The following is a 14106-nucleotide window of genomic DNA, read 5'->3' on the forward strand; positions in this document are numbered from 1 at the left end:
CCGCACCGCCGTTCAGGCTGCAGCGGATTACTTACATTGCGGTTTTCCGGGCCGCGCCGAGAACGGACATGTCCATTCTTGATGCGGACTCCACAGGAAATCGCAGCGGGAGTCTGCTCACGATTTAGCTCCTTTCAGTTGGGTTAAACCACAGGCAGATCCGCGGCCTTGAAATGGAAAAACGGAAGCAGAAAGCCGTGGTGGTTTTAACAGCGGAATATGTGGCAGGTTTAGACAGTATCAAAATCCATCATGTGAACATATCCTTAGGGCCCCTCTAAAGAAGAGTCGTCAATAACAGAAATTTGACACAAGTTGTACCATTTTCAAGAATTCTGTACCTTTTTTTTAAAAAAATTAAATTTTCTCATTCATTTGAATTCGATTAACAGTAAGGAATTAATTTTATTTATTTTTTTAACAAATCATGTCTAAAAAGAGGAAAAAACTTTTGGGGAAAAAAAGAAAACCGCCAACAATCAGCACCATGTGAGTGAACAAGGCCCTCTAGTTCACTGAGTGAAACTACATCTCCCGGCACCACTTGCGGCAGCGTGTGACGTCACCGTACGTCGGTCTAACCCACTGCAGCTAGGATGCTGTGAGCGCGCAGAGGGTGAGTCGGGGGCGCGCCTGGCTGACTGAGAGCGCTCTCACGAGTACGCGCCTGGGAGACGCTGGGCTTCAGAGACCTTCTCATTGTCTGTCCAATGGCTGGGGGGCCTCGGCGGGCGGAGGGGAAAAAAAATAAAAAAAACAGCCCCAACACTTAAAGCGGACGGCCACGTAGTGTAGAGCCGTGTGCTGAGGGCTCGTCGTCCGGTCTATTGTCCGGGGGGCTGCTCTCCTCCATTCATTGTGTCGTGCTTTCCGTGTATTTTCACATTACAGTTTTTTTTCCCCTCACGTATCCGTTTACCTCCCCCCCCTCCTTTTCACCTTTTTTTCCTCCTGAGGTAAATGTCGGGGGCGCGCAGTTGAAGGGTGCGCGCTACCGCTCCTGCCTCGGGTCCGCGCGTCTCGCTCCTCGGTGTGTGATGAGCGGCGGTGGGGACTCCCTCCTGTAACCGGCGCCCCCCTCTCCACACCCCCCTTCCGTAGAGCGCGCCCTCCCGTTACCCCCATACACCCCCCCCCCTAGTATTTTGCCTCCTTCCCCCCCACCCTGAGAGAGCACAGCTGCCGGTGACCAGGAGAGGGGGGCGGCCGAGAACCGTTATCAGCAGCCGGTGAGACCTGTGGTGACCGGGGGGAGGGGGCAGTGTGTATGTATATGCCGTATATGTATGGGTGTGATCACACCGGGCTGCAGGAGTTGGAGCAGACATGTGTTGCTGGGACTCCTCAGTCATGTATGTGATGTGGATGATGAGGGTTCTCCTCCTGCCATTGGTCAGTTTAGTGGGTAGATAGATTTTCTGGTGGATTGTCAGGTAAAGATGGTAGTAGTTGTGTGTACTGGTTATGTATACTATCTGTGTCGCCTCTACGGTGCCCGCGCCTCCTCTACGGTGCCCGTGCCTCCTCTACGGTGCCCGTGCCGCCTCTACGGTGCCCGTGTCTCTACATAAGGCTACTTTCACACCTGTATCTGCACAGACGGATCCACACCGATAATGCAAACGCTTGTATCTGTTAATAACGGATCTGTTTGCATTATTCTTTAAAAAAAAAAAAAAGTCAAAATGGATCCGTCTTGACTTACAATGTAAGTCAATGGGGGCCGGATACGTTTTCAATTGCACCATATTGTGTCAGTGAAAAACTGATCCGTCCCCATTGACTTACATTGTAAGTCTAGACAGATACGTTTGGCTCCGCATAGTCAGACTGTCACCAAAACTCTGCAAGCTGCATTTTAGTGACCGTCTAAAAAACGTAACGGAGACCAAACGCAGCCAAAGTTTTAGTGACCGTCTAAAAAACGTAACGGAGACCAAACGCAGCCAAAGTGATGCATTCTGAACAGATCCTTATCCATTCAGAATGCATTGGGGCTGAACTGATCCGTTTTGGGCCGCTTGTGAGAGCCTTCACGGATCTGTGAAAGTAGCCTTATCTGTATTGCGCATCGACAGTGTCTGTATCGCGCATCGACAGTATCTCTGTAGTTTACATCTTCTCTGTGCACTGATGGCGGTACTATGTACAGGCGCCCCGCCTGGTGTATACCCTCTCAGATATATCGGATGTATGTGTAAAGTTATACGTTTCTATAGCTGTGTATGTATAGCCATGGAGGTATATGTATGTACCAATAGGTTGGCATGAAGTCCATACATTAACCCCTCACCCTGATGATGTATACGTACATGCGCAGTGTATACATTCATGCCCGCGCTCTGTTACACACAGGACCCCCCCCCTGGGGCTGGATTATACGTCAGTCCCGGAGCTCGAGCTGTGATCACATCCAGATGATGAGTTCTGAAAGTTTCCCTGTGTAGGTACAGATGATGGGCGTTATACTTCTCATCACAGTACAGACTTGCTCTCAGCGATGCCAGCCCCTCGCCCTGGTGGCACTGACCGCCGCTGAGCCCCCTGTCAGTCTTGCCACGCGGCAGCTTTGCCTGTATTTTGATGCTCTGGCCGTTTTCGTTGTGTTCCTCAGCCTGGTAATGAATAAGTTATGTCATTTGCATTGATTGAGGTTCCGGCTATACGGTGCGATTAAATGTCACTGGAGTTTAGCTGATAACTGGTTTCCGCCGTCTGCCTTTCTAATTCGCTTTGTGAACTGTTCTCTTGGCGTAGATAAAAGTGTTTGCTTGTGTGCCAGCTGACGAGCCCTGCCCGCCGCTCCGAGCTGTAACAGGATTTATTTATTTTTCTCCCTAAATTTTCCATGTCCTATCAGTGCGGAGTCTTATTTTCCAGTCTGTGCACCTGATATGGGAGGCGGTGATGATGACTGTGCCTCCCTCACCTGGAAGCACAGTCATTGGGATTCTCTTGAGAACAGTCCTGCGTTCGTTTTAAAGGGCATCTGTCAGCAGTTTTGTACCTATGACACTGGCTGACCTGTTACATGTGCGCTTGGCAGCTGACGGCATCTGTGTTGGTCCCATCTTCATATGTGCCCGCATTGCTGAGAGAAATGGTGTTTTAATACATGCAAATGAGCCTCTAGGAGCAACGGGGGCGTCGCCGTTACACCTAGAGGCTCTGCTCTCTCTGGAACTGCTGCGCCCTACACCAGAGTGAAACCTATAGCAGCTCATAGTTACTATAGATTTGTCTTCATTTGTGCCTGAAAACAGATGCAAATGAAGATAAATGTGTCGCGCCTGCTGTCCCCGCCCACGCGGAAACGCCACTTTTTGCAAATGGCTTTTAAAAAGTTGCAAACATGGTGTTTGTGACTTTTTTTTTTTTTTTTTTTTTGACACCACAGGGAGATGATAAATCGACATTATTTTATTCAGCAGCATCAACCCTTCAAAGGGTCGGTTCTGCTACTCTGTAATGTATTATTTATATTGATTCTTCGGTTTGAATTGGTTTTTGCTAAAAAGTCTACAGTTTTGCCTTTTTGTAGGTGCGGAGCAGTATGGCCACGTCCACAGGTTGTAGCTTCTGAGCACTCTGCAACAACATGAGAGCGGAGGACACACGGACTCATTAGTGCCGGCCTCCCCACACATGCACGCTCCGCTCTGCCATGGGGACATGTGTGTGCTGAGAGGGGAGAGGGGAGTAAGCTGCCGCACTGTTTATCTAACGTTTATAGCCAACTTAACCCCTTCAGTACCAAGCCACTTTTCACCTTAAATCCCAGGCCGATTTTTGCATATCTGACCAAGTGTTGAGCGAACTTGTGTTTTTAGTTTGGCGTCTAAAGTTCAGGTTATCGAAGAATCGCGTTATGGATTCCGCTACCACGGACCGTAACGGAATTTAGAATCCTTAACGTGATTCTTCGATAACCCGAACTTTAGACGCCGAACTTAAAGGGAACCTGTCACCGGGATTTTGTGTATAAAGCTGAGGACATGGGTTGCTAGATGGCCGCTAGCACATCCGCAATACCCAGTCCCCATAGCTCTGTGTGCTTTTATTGTGTAAAAAACCCCGAATTGATACATATGCAAATTAACCTGAGATGAGTCCTGTACGTGAGATGAGTCAGGGACAGGACTCATCTCATGTTAGTTTGCATATGTATCAAATTGTTTTTTTGACACAATAAAAGCACACAGAGCTATGGGGACTGGGTATTGCGGATGTGCTAGCGGCCATCTAGCAACCCATGTCCTCAGCTCTATACACAAAATCCAAGTGACAGGTTCCCTTTAAAACACAAGTTCGCTCAACACTATATCTGACGTGTCCCTTTATGTGCTAATAACTTATGTGGAACACTTTTACTTATCCAGGCCATTCTGAGACTGTTTTCTCGTGACACATTGTTCTTCATGACAGTGGTAAATTTTAGTCAAAATATTTTATTTTTATTTATAAAAAAAAATTACCAAAAATTTGGAAAAATTCGCAATTTTCTAAATTTTTATTTCTCTGCTTTTTAAACAGATAGTGATACCTCCTAATATAGTTATTACTTTACATTCCCATATGTCTACTTCATGTTTGGATCATTTTGTAAATGACATTTTCTTTTTTGGGGACGTTAGGCGGCTTCGAAGTTTAGAAGCAATTCTTCAAATTTTTAAGAAGATTTCCAAAACCCAATTTTTCCGGACCAGTTCAGGTCTGGTAACTTTGTGAGGCTTACATAATAGAAACCACCCATAAATGACCCCATTTTAGAAACTACACCCCTCAATGTATTCAAAACTGATTTTAGAAACTGTGTTAACCCTTTCGGTGTTCCACAAGAAATTTCAGAATTTCACTTTTTTGGCATATTTTCTATTTGAATCCATTTTTTCCCGCTAACAAAGCAAGGGTTAACAGCCAAACAAAACTCAATATATATGGCCCTGATTCTGTAGTTTACAGATACACCCCATATGTGGTTGTAAACTGCTGTATCGGCACACGGCAGGGCGCAGAAGGAAAGGAACGCCATATGGTTTTTGGAGGACAGATTACACTGGGATAATTTTAAGTTGCCATGTCACATTTGAAAACCACGTGGTACACCCCTAGAGTAGAAACTCCAAAAAAAAGTGACCCCATTTTGGAAACTACGGGATAAGGTGGCAGTTTTGTTGGTACTATCTTAGGGTACATATGATTTTTGGTTGCTCCTTTATTACACTTTTTGTGAGGCAAGGTAACAAAAAATAGCTGTTTTGGCATCGTTTTTATTTTTTATTTACAATGTTCATCTGACAGGTTAGATCATGAGCTATTTTTATAGAGCAGATTGTTACGGAGGCGACAATACCAGCTATGACAACCTTTTTTTGGTTGTTTGTTTCAGTTTTACATAATAAAGCCATATTTTTAATTTTTTTTGGGCGACTTTCTTATGTAGGGGCTCGTTTTTTTTCCGTAAAAGATGACTATTTGGTACGATTTTAGGGTGCATATGACTTTTTGATTGCTTGGTATTACACTTTGTGATATAAGGTGATAAAAAATGGCTTTTTTGACACCCTTTTTATTTTTTTTAGGTCATGTGATATTTTTATAGAGCAGGTCGTTACGGACGTGGCAATACCTAATATGTATACTTTCATTTATTTAAGTTTTACACAATATCACTTTTGAAACAAAAAAAAAATCATGTTTTAGTGTATCCATAGTCTGAGAGCCATAGTTTTTTTTTTTTGGGTGATTGTCTTAGGTATTTTAGTTACATGAGACCCACTCGCACGTGTTGAGACTCAAAACACTCACTTTTTCAATTGGTCACTAAGACCATTAGTAGTCTCTAGGTTAACACGTGCTTCAGGATAACTAATATTAAAATATAACTTTTATTTCTTCCTATAAAAAATTATTAACTAGAACTCACTAGGCAATAGGATGATAATGTGCTGTGGGACATAAACATGTGAACCTGACAATCACAATATTCAGCCCATGATAAGGGACGATTGATGTAGCAGCCAAGTAGAGATAATACCCCAGTCCAAATGTAAGTGCATGAACATCACTAAGCGAGGAGACTGTAAGGAAGCCTTAATATGCCCTCCTAAAAACTAAGGAAAATATAAATGCCTGGAATCGGACACATGCGCATAATATAAGAAAGATGAGAGATACAGAAGCATCCAGATATGCCAAAACAAGCCAAGGTCCGGTACCAAATCCGGACGCATGCACATGAAGATTAGAAGAAGAGCAGACCAACTACTAAGTCCGGGAGCATGCGCTAAAACTTAGGTACCGATCGGCATCCAGTCTAGACGTACGCACTTTACTAACAGCTTAGGACAAGGCAGGCTAACAGAGTGTCTGGGCATGCGCAGCAAGTGAAAACAAGCGATCTCAGCTAAGTCTGAGCGCAGGGATGGACGGCGCAGCAGAGTTCAGACTGGTGGAGAAGGAAGGGGGAGGATCCTACTACCTAACACATCACGTAACGCAAACACCGATTGGCTGAAAGATTATAGTGAACAGCAACAAGGATTCACATTGGCCAATGCACTAGGAGGTTTCAAAAGCCTAGTCCCGCCCCCAACACATTCACTGCCCATACCCCTGAAGACGCCAAGTTCTTGGCGAAACATGTCGGGGGGCAGAGTGTGATATGTGATTTTAGCCAGTGTGTGCAGCGCGGAGCATGAATACATGACATGACCGACATACTCCATACACTAGGAGAACGCTCAATATTTAAAAGTAGCGCCCTGTGGAATTAACAGAGTGCAACAACTGACTGTGATAATTGCTACAGTGTCACAGTGGAAACTATTAGGTAAACAGGGAGCCCTCCAGTGGTTAAGAGCATATATACAAACTACTATATCTATATATGCAACAGTGCAGGCACCACTGATAATTTTAAAAGTGTGAGTTCTAGTTAATAATTTTTTATAGGAAGAAATAAAAGTTATATTTTAATATTAGTTATCCTGAAGCACGTGTTAACCTAGAGACTACTAATGGTCTTAGTGACCAATTGAAAAAGTGATTGTCTTAGGTAGGCCTAATTTTTTGCGGGATGAGGTGACGGTTTGATTGTTACTATATTGGGGGGTATGAGCCTTTTTGATCGCTCTGTGTTGCACTTTAGTGATGTAAGGTGACATTATTTTTATTTTTTTTTAGCTTTTTTTTTTTTTTTACTGTGTTCACCTGAGGGGTTAGGTCATGTGATATTTTTATTTAACCAGTTGATACGGACGTGGCGATACCTAATGTCTACTTTTTTCTTTTTTTTCCTATTTTTTTAAATTTTTTTATTTATTTTTTTTACTTAATTTTACTAAATGTTTTCCCTTTTTTTTTCTGGGACTTCCACTTTTGGGTGTCTGATCCCCTTTTACAATGCATTACAATACTTCTGTATTGTAATGCATTGGCTGTAAGTGTATTACACTGCCTTCCCTGCTATCGGGTCCCCGTCACAGCAGCGCGGGGACCCGATGGACATCGGGACCTGTCAGGATACCGCACGTGCCACGGTCAGTGCTGACCATAGCCGTGCAAGGGTTATTGTGCCGGCATCGGTGTTTTCTCACTGATGCCGGCGCATACAGCGGGGGTCCGGCTATCAGTGACTGCCGTACCCCTGCCGCTGATCGGGCGGGCGCAGCTCCTGCATCCGCCCGATCAGCCCGCTGTAGCTGTACGTCACTGGAATTTGTGTTCCAGCGCCGTACATGTACGGCACTGGTATTTCACGGGTTAGAGGGGTTGGCCAGTTACAACAACGTATCTCCTAACTTCAGGATAATGCATAAGTGCCTGATGAATGGGGCTCTGTGTTTCCCCCGTCTGAATGGAGCAGCAGACACGCATGCGTGCTGCCTCACGGCTGCTACGTTAAAGGGGTATTGCCACCTCGGACATTGGGACCATATTACTATGATATGCCCTGCAGTGTCTGCTAGGTGCGGGTCACACCTCTGGGCCCTATACTTAGAATGGAGCCCACATTGATGTGTGGCCGCCCTCCATCGATTCCTATGGGAGCACTGAAAATAGCAGAGCGCCGGCTTGGCTATTTCCATCAGCCCCATAGAAGTGAATGGAGCAGTGAGTGGCTGCTCTTGCACAGTGCACTTCCTATTCATTTCGGTGCACCGATAGAAACAATTGGAGGTCAGTGCGCTTTCCAATTCCTTGCAGGATCAGTTCTAAGTATAGATGCGGGTCCCATAGAGTGGCACCCGCACCCTATCCGACATTAATAGCATATCCTAGCGATAAGCGCTCAATGTCCAAGATGGGATTGACCCTTTAAGCTCCATGGGGCTCCTGGAGATAGTGTAGTGCAAGAGCTCAGCTATCTCCCATAGAGATGAATGGACATGCATGTGTTTCACTGCTCCATTCAAACACCCCCCCCCCCCCCCCATTGCAGTGATTGGCTGTGGCCCCGAGCTGTTGGACCCCTGAGGATCTTTTGGATAGGTGATAAGTTGCTGTAATGGGACAACCCCTTTAAGAAATGGGTGTCTGTCAATTTTAATAGAAGTGGACAGCTGAAAGGAGCAGCTGTAGGGGGGGTGTTCACTTACCTCCACAGAGCCGCATGCACTCCCCCTTTTTGATGACACTTGTTGGCACAGGCGTCTCTGAGGAGCATAAGGGCGGCTGTGTAGTTGGGGAAACGTCCATAGAGCAGCATGTGAATAAACTATCCTCTGCTGAGATCAGCTGTCGGGGGGCAAAGTTTAACACGTTGCCTATGAGCCGGTATGATCGCATTGTCACCTTCTCCATCCGCAGCACATTGAAGCCCATAGAAATGACCAAAAATGGGAAGGCGTGGAGTGGCTCTTACTGATTGTGAGCCCCTTCTGAATGGAAAGTCTGCAGCCACATTGTGTGTGCGGGGGAAGCGAGGCTTCGGGTTTCCTATATTGTTTCTCTTACAAATGGTAATCGTTTCCTGACAGAATCCGCGCGCTCTCACAATTGTTTTATCTCTTCCCATTTGCATGAGCCGTGGTCTGGAGCAGTCACCCTGGTCTGGAGGGCATCAGATGAGCTCATAGAGAATGAGAGAGAACTGGTCTAACTAGTATGTGAGGCTGGTCGCCTCCTCCGGGCTTACTGCCTGTCTTCCTGCGCTCTGCCTTACATGCTCAAGTCCTTAGACCCGTGCACCATGCGTCATCTGCCCGGGAGAGGGGTCACAAGGCTGTCCTCTTCTCCCCTAAGAACAAGCCCGTCCTGGTCCATCGCCGTGTCCGCAGCGGGGTCCCTGTGAGGTTTGTTGCTTCCACGTGAGGCTCAGTTTGTATTTTTTTGTACTTTTGTTCTCAGTTATTGACGTGTTTGCCATTTGGTGAACCAGTCTGCTCAGTTGTGCAGGGTCTCTGTATGTGCTTACCTCCTTGTGCTGTCGAGTCTAGCTCCTGTGATACTATAATTCCCAGCATGCCCTGTCACCTGTATGCTGAGTGTTGTAGTTTCACAACAGCTTAAAAGCCACAATTCCCAGCTGCCCGCACGTCATGCAGGGAGTTGTAGTTTGACAGCAGTTGGAGAGCCATAGCTCCCAGCATGCTGTCAGAGCGGGTCATGGTGGGAGTTGTAGTAACACAGTAGTTGGATAGCTATAGCTCCTGGCAGGCTCTCACAGCTGGTCATATTAGGAGTTGTAGTTATACGGTAGCTGGAGAGCTATAGCTCCTGGCAGGCTCTCACAGCTGGTCATATTAGGAGTTGTAGTTATACGGTAGCTGGATAGCTATAGCTCCTGGCATGCTCTCAGAGCGGGTCATGGTTGGAGTTGTAGTAACACAGTAGTTGGATAGCCATAGCTACCAGCATGCTGTCAGAGCGGGTCATGGTGGGAGTTGTAGTAACACAGTAGTTGGATAGCTGTAGCCCCCAGCAGGCTCTCTCAGCTGGTCATGTTGGGAGTTGTAGTTACACAGTAGTTGGATAGCTGTAGCCCCCAGCAGGCTCTCACAGCTGGTCATATTCGGAGTTGTAGTTATACGGTAGCTGGAGAGCTATAGCTCCCAGCAGGCTCTCACAGCTGGTCATATTAGGAGTTGTAGTTATACGGTAGCTGGAGAGCTATAGCTCCCAGCAGGCTCTCACAGCTGGTCATATTAGGAGTTGTAGTTATACGGTAGCTGGAGAGCTATAGCTCCCAGCAGGCTCTCACAGCTGGTCATATTAGGAGTTGTAGTTATACGGTAGCTGGAGAGCTATAGCTCCTGGCATGCTCTCAGAGCTGGTCATGTTGGGAGTTGTAGTTACACAGTAGTTGGATAGCCATAGCTACCAGCATGCTGTCAGAGCGGGTCATGGTGGGAGTTGTAGTAACACAGTAGTTGGATAGCTGTAGCCCCCAGCAGGCTCTCACAGCTGGTCATATTAGGAGTTGTAGTTATACGGTAGCTGGAGAGCTATAGCTCCCAGCATGCTCTCAGAGCTGGTCATATTAGGAGTTGTAGTTATACGGTAGCTGGAGAGCTATAGCTCCCAGCAGGCTCTCACAGCTGGTCATATTAGGAGTTGTAGTTATACGGTAGCTGGAGAGCTATAGCTCCCAGCAGGCTCTCACAGCTGGTCATATTAGGAGTTGTAGTTATACGGTAGCTGGAGAGCTATAGCTCCTGGCATGCTCTCAGAGCTGGTCATGTTGGGAGTTGTAGTTACACAGTAGTTGGAGAGCTATAGCCCCCAGCAGGCTCTCAGAGCTGGTCATATTAGGAGTTGTAGTTATACGGTAGCTGGAGAGCTATAGCTCCTGGCATGCTCTCAGAGCTGGTCATGTTGGGAGTTGTAGTTACACAGTAGTTGGAGAGCTATAGCTCCTGACATGCTCTCACATCTGGTCATGTTGGGAGTTGTAGTTATACGGTAGCTATAGGACGACTGTCCTGTATATGTATATAGCGTTTTGTCATGTCCGGTTGTGAGAAGTGTAAGCCGCTGTCGTGTGCAGAGGTCTTAACGCTGTTTAGTAAATCACGGAATAGATTTGCGGTTGGATGAGTCTCTTGGTGTCTTTTGTGTTCTTATCACTGTTGGTTTTGGAACAGGACTGCAGGATCTTTTGGGAGGCTGCCCGCTCCAGCATTAACTCTTTAGGTTAGCCCCATGCTTTATGCATGTATGAGCTGATTTTGGAGCTGTTTAAGTCAATGGATGTTTTTCTGGTTTCTGTAGTTGCACCCAGGAGCGTGTTTAGACCTCCTGCACACCTTGAGATTACGCCTGTGTTTTCCATGCAGATTTTCCTGTGGGAAAAACTGCTGAGTAATGACATGTGACAAACCCCATGCACACATTGCATATACTTTCCGCGTGGATATTGACCTACAGCATGTCAGTTGTTTCTGCAGATTAAACGCGGTTTTGGTGTGAAAAGCAGAAAAATCCACTGGGAGATTCTGTTTGAAAACCCGCACCCGTGTTCAGGTAGCCTAATGGTTAATTTAAAGAGGTTTGCTGAGTTTTTTTTGTTTTTTTTGACTGGACCTGAATGACTGGATAGGTCATCAGTATCTGATCAATGGGGGTCCGACACCCGGGACCCTGCTGATCCGCTGTTTTGAAAATGCACTGGTGCTCCTGTGAGCCCCACGACCTTCTTGCAGCTTACCAAGCACAGCACCGTACATTGTATAGTGCAGTCGTGGCTAACCTCTGGCACTCCAGCTGCTCTACTCAGAGCATGTTGGGACTTGTAGTTACACAATAGCTGGAGTGCCGGAGGTTAGCCACCACGGGTATAGTGGCTGTGCTTGGTATCACGCTCAGCCCCATGCACCTAGGCCACATGACGGATGAATATGTCATCTCTCTGCCTAGGAAAGCAGAGAGAAGGCTGCGGCACTCAGAGGAGCACCGCAGCCTTCTCAAACAGCTTATTGCAGGGGTCCCGAGTAAAACGATGAATCGAGTAATTCGACCCCAAAAAATCATCGATGCAAATTTCTTGCATCGAGGATTCGTTTGTGTCATGTGACCCCGGAGCGGGAGTGAAGCGCTTGCGATTACTTACCACTCTGTGGATCCAGTGCAGCGCGCGGAGAAGAAGAGGAAGGAGCTGTGGAGCGGCGCCCCTACAGGAAAGGGCAAGTATTTTATTTCACTGGCACTGGGGACATGGCACTGAAGGGGGACAGCCAGCAATGGATGGCATGGAGGGGCAGATGGGAGTGGGGGACATGGAGGGGCTGATCTGATGGCGCTAGGGGGAACATGAAGGGGCTGGTCTGATGGCACTAGGGGGAACTTGGAGGGGCTGATCTGATGGCACTGGGGGGACATGGAGGGGCTGATCTGATGGCACTGGGGGAAGTGGGGGACATAGCAATGGATAGCATGGAGGGGCTGATGGCACTGGGGTGGGGGGGGGAGCTGACGGCACGGGGGGGGGGGGGGGGGGAGCTGATGCACTTGGGCTGATCACACAGAGGGGGACGAAGGGTGTTAGGGACTGATGGCAGGGGGTCTGAGTTTTTATAAAGGAAAATAGTCTATTAATTCATTCATTCTTATTAGATTACTCAATAATAGTAAAAAAATTATCGATAGAATACTCTATTACTAAAATAATCGTTTACTGCAGCCCTAGTCCCGAGTGTTCGACCCCCACCAATCAGATACTGGTGACCTATCCTGAAGATAGGTCATCAGTAAGAAAATCTCAGAAAACCCCTTTAAATGTAATCTCTCCTGTAGTATATGCTAATAAAGTTGTCCAGGAGTAGAAAAAGGGTGTGCTGCCCCCTCTATTCACAGCGTAGCTGGACGAGCCCTGTTTTCCAGGTAGGTGGTGTGACGGACCCCCATTACTCAGGAAGAGTGTGTCTGCATCTGTATTCTTCCTTACTCAGGAGATATTGCAAACCGCTGATCTGTAGCTCCCAGTTTCCCCAGTCACTGGTCGAGACTCGGTGTAGGAGAAATAGTCTGCTTTATTGAGCAACTGCACAAACTTAGATACAGAAAGTGATCAGATGAAACTGTAATCCCATCACATCCCCCTTCCCCTCCCCATACATTCTGTCTGCACCACACCACAGGGGTCCACCTGATGAAATAGATCCAGACAGCCCCAACAGGAGCCTGGCCAAAATGTCATTGTCCAGAGCTCTTTCAGAGTACACAGTATAACCTAATTACACATATCCAACACCAATAAACATTTAACTCAAACTGATGTCACATAGCTCCCCCAAGTTAAAGGATGGCAGACCCGGTGAGACCCTCTACGGGTGCACTTGGGGATGTCCATGTTAGTCACCCTTCCAGTTCTATTTGGCGAGATAGTCCATCAGCATTCTCATTGTGTTTCCCAGGCCGGTGTTAGATTGTGAAAGTGAACGGCTGTAAGGACAGGCTCCACTGCAACAACCGTCCATGTGCCCCGGACAGCCGGTTCAACCAAGCAAGGGGGATCTCCGAAATCCTAGGTCCGTAGTCGCTAGGAAGGAGGCTGGCCCTCAGGCTTCTCCAGCAGCCCCAGTGACGGTTCAGTCCGTCACAGGTGGGACTTGAACCTATTGGATATTTTATGCAAGATAAAACAATCCAACACTCGGGCACCTTGATAAAATCCACTGGACATCATGTAGCACAACACTGCATGTCTGGCCTAAAAATTGCAAACCCTGCGGTTCCTTAACGGGTTCTCCACTTTTGTCATCAATATCGGATTGTCGGGGGGCCCGACTGCTGTGACTCCGCCGATCAACTGTAGTAACCCCTTCAGGACCCTGCCATATTTCAGCTTTCTGCCCAGGCCATTTTTTACAAATCTGACGTGTCACTTTATGTGGTAATAACTTTATAATGCTTTTACTTATCTAGGCCATTCTGAGATGGTTTTCTCGTCACATATTATACTTAATGACAGTGGTAAAATTGAGTAAAAAAAAATCTTTTTTATTTATAAAAAAACACCTAATTTACCCCAAATTTTGAAAAATTAGCAAATTTCCAAATTTCAATTTCTCTACTGTTGTAATAGACAGTAATTCAAAAATAGTTATTACTTTATATTCCCCATATGTCTACTTCATGTTTGGATCATTTTGTGAATGCAATTTT

General features: G+C 46.6%; 1 protein-coding gene across 2 annotated transcripts in view; it reads left to right on the plus strand.

Annotated features, from left to right (window-relative positions):
* Positions 1-1053: 1053 nt before the first annotated feature.
* The window catches only part of WNK3 (WNK lysine deficient protein kinase 3), a 114415-nt gene continuing 101362 nt past the window's right edge, over positions 1054-14106 (plus strand). Inside the window, exon 1 of one of the 2 annotated variants that reach the window (XM_040404952.1) lies at positions 1054-1229. The gene's annotated coding sequence lies outside the window, so the exon portion shown is untranslated. Of the gene's footprint in view, positions 1230-8699; positions 9297-14106 lie in introns of those variants that run through there. The other variant, XM_040404951.1, reaches the window with a different exon arrangement.

Source organism: Bufo bufo, chromosome 8, assembly GCF_905171765.1.
Source record: "Bufo bufo chromosome 8, aBufBuf1.1, whole genome shotgun sequence".
NCBI classification, from domain to species: Eukaryota; Metazoa; Chordata; class Amphibia; order Anura; family Bufonidae; genus Bufo; species Bufo bufo.